General features: G+C 39.5%; 1 long non-coding RNA gene across 2 annotated transcripts in view; it reads left to right on the top strand.

Moving 5' to 3' along the window:
• The first annotated feature begins 1,240 nt into the window (after positions 1 to 1,240).
• Positions 1,241 to 3,157, top strand: part of LOC116540051 — a 15,659-nt gene continuing 13,742 nt past the window's right edge. The window contains exon 1 of one of the 2 annotated variants that reach the window (XR_004264280.1): positions 1,241 to 1,428. This is a non-coding gene — a long non-coding RNA (uncharacterized LOC116540051). Of the gene's footprint in view, positions 1,429 to 2,910; positions 2,956 to 3,157 lie in introns of those variants that run through there. The other variant, XR_004264279.1, reaches the window with a different exon arrangement.

The raw sequence follows: 3,157 nt of genomic DNA, 5'->3' as shown, positions 1-3,157 counted from the left end.
TTGTTTTGTTTTGTTTTGTTTTGTTTTGTTTTGTTTTGTTTTGTTTTTGAGACCGAGTCTCGCTCTGTCTCCAGGCTGGAGTGTAGTGGCACAATCTCGGCTAACTGCAACCTCTTGCCTCCCTGGTTCAAGTTATTCTTCTGCCTCAGCCTCCTGGTTAGCTGGATTTACAGGCACGTGCCACCACGCCCAGCTAATTTTTGTATTTTTAGTAGAGACAGTTTCACCATGTTGACCAGGATGGTCTCGATTTCCTGACCTCGTGATTCACCCACCTTGGCCTCCCAAAGTGCTGAGATTACAGGTGTGAGCCACCACACCCAGCCATTAAGTTAATTTTTGTATTACAGTATGAACTTCAGTTAAGTTTCTTTCTTTGTTGCCCATGAATTCTTTTTTGAGTCCAAGTTTTGCTCTTGATGTCCAGGCTGGAGTGCAGTGGTGCGATCTTGGCTCACTGCAACCTCCGCCTCCCAGCTTCAAGCAATTTTCCTGCCTCAGCCTCGCAAGTAGCTGGGATTGCAGGCGTGCACCACCACGCCCAGCTAATTTTGTGTTTTTAGTAGAGACAGGGTTTCTCCATGTTGGTCAGGCTGGATTTGAACTCCTGACCTCAGGTGATCCACCTGCTCAGCTTCCCAAAGTGCTGGGATTACAGGCATGAACCACTGCACCTGGCCTGTTGTTGCCTGTGAATTTTTTTAAAGCTCCATTTGCTGAAAAGACTATTAACCTCTATTGAATTGCCTGTACACCTTGGTCAAAAATTAGTTAAGCAGATTCATGTTGGTCTATGGGTTCTCTATATTATTCCATTGATCTTTGAGCCTAAACCTATGCCAATACCACTTCATTTTGATTACTGTTGCTATCCACTAAATTTTAAAATAGAGTAAAATTATTCCTCACTCTATGTTCCTTTTAAAAATTGTTTTGGGGCCAGGTGCAGTGGCTCATGCCTGTAGTTCCAACACTTTGGGAGGCCGAGGCAGGCGAACACCTGAGGTCACGAGTTTGAGACCAGCCTGGCCAATATTGTGAAACCCCATTTCTATTAAAAAATACAAGAACTAGCCAGGTTGAGGGGGCAGGTGCCTGTAATCCCAGCTACTCAGGAGGCTGAGGCAGAATTGTTTGAAGCCAGGAGGTGGAGGTTGCAGTGAACTGAGATCATGCCACTGAAATCTAGCCTGGGTGATAGAACAAGACTCTGTCCCCCCCAAAAAATAATTGATTATTATTTTATTAATAAATTGATTATTTAATTTTAATAAAAATTTTTTCCTTTGGCTTTGCATGTACATTTTAACGTGTATTTGTCCCTATTTACAAAATGTGTTGCAGGGATTTTGATAGAAATTACTTTAAAGCTAAAGATCATTTTGGTGGGAATTGACATTTTGTTGAGTCTTGCGGTTTATGAATATGGTATATGCCTCTGCTTATTGAGATCCTCCTTGATTTATTTCATAAGGGTTTTGTAATTTTCAGCTTATAGATTATATACATATTTTTAAAATCTAGACAGTTTTTTAGGGTGTCATTATTTGGTGTATTGAGTTTTAAATTTCAGTGTGCACTTGATACTTGAAATTATAGAGAAATACAATATATAAACTATTTATATGTATACTATGACTTTGCTGAAGTCAGGGGAATTGGGGGCACTACAATGAGCAATATTGGTCAGTAGTTTTACTTTTTTTGTTTTCACTTTATCTGATTTTGTGTTTGGTGTAATACTGGACTCCCAAAATAAATTAGAAAGTGTTTCTCCAGTGCCGCCCCCCTCTTTTTTAGCATGACATTTTGTTGAATTGGTGTTGTTTCTTTAAGTATTTGGTAGAATTTTTTGGTGAAACCATTTGAGTCTGGAGCTTTCTCTTGTGGAAGATTTGAGTTACATATTCAATTTAATGGGTTTTGATAGATTATTCTTTTTGAAGAATTGTTCCATTTCATCTAAATGCTCTAATTTGTGGAATTATTTCAAGTATCATTACTCCCTTCATGACAGAAGGTTCTGTAGTGGTATCCGTTGTTTTACTCCTAATAGTGGTTATGTGTGTTTTTTTTCTTTATCTTTGTTAATCTTCTTAGATGTTTATAAATTTTACTATTTCAAAGAACTAGCATTGATTTTCTTTTTTTCTTTCGTTCTTTCTTTTTTTTTTTTTTTTTTTTTTTTTTTTTTTTTTTTGAGAGGGAGTCTCGCTTTGTTGCCAGGCTGGAATGCAGTGGTGTGATCTTGGCTCACTGCAACCTCCGCCTCCCAGGTTCAAGCGAGTCTCCTGCCTCAGCCTCCTGAGTAGCTGTGATTACAGGCACTTGCCTGTAATTACAAAAATACAAAAATTACGCAAAGGTAATTTTTGTATTTTTAGTAGAGATGGGTTTTCACCATATTGGCCAGAATGGTCTCCATCTCTTGACCTTGCGATCCACCCACCTTGGTCTCCCAAAGTGCTGGGATTACAGGCGTGAGCCACCATGCCTGGCTGTCATTGATTTTCTATGTGTTCTGTCTTTTATTTCTATTCTGATCTTTATTATTTTCTTTTTCCTACTTGCTTTGGTTGTATATTGTTTTTTGTAGTTTGTAGTTTCTTGAGGTGGGAGCTTAGATTATTCTTAGAGACTTATTTTTTACTTTTTCTTTTGAGACAGAGTTTGGTCTTGTTGCTCAGGCTGGATTGCAATGGTGCGATCTCAGCTCACTACAACCTCCACCTCTCAGATTCAAGCAACTGTCCTGCCTCAGCCTCCCAAGTGCCTGGGATTACAGACATGCACTACAATGCTTGGCTAATTTTCTATGTTTAATAGAGACAGGATGTCTCCAAGTTGGTCAGGCTGGTCTCGAACTCCTGACCTCAGGTAATCCGCCGGCCTCGGCATCCCAAAGTGCTGGGATTACAGGCATGAGCCACCATGCCCGGCTGACTTTATTCTAATGTAAGCATTTAGTTTTATAAACTAAACTCAGCACTGTTTGAACTCCATCTTACATTTTCCTATGTTGTAATTATATTTTCTTTTTATTTATTTATTTATTTTTCTTTTGAAACGGAGTTTCACTCTTATTATCCAGGCTGGAGTGCAATGGCGCGATCTCGGCTCACCGCAACCTCCGCCTCCTGGGTTCAGGCAATTCTCC

The sequence above is a fragment of the Sapajus apella genome, unplaced genomic scaffold (genome assembly GCF_009761245.1).
Source record: "Sapajus apella isolate SASKATOON/1434 unplaced genomic scaffold, GSC_monkey_1.0 scaffold135, whole genome shotgun sequence".
Taxonomy (NCBI): Eukaryota; Metazoa; Chordata; class Mammalia; order Primates; family Cebidae; genus Sapajus; species Sapajus apella.
The sequence above is the reverse complement of the archived record's forward strand: the minus strand, read 5'-3'. Positions and strand labels throughout refer to the sequence as shown.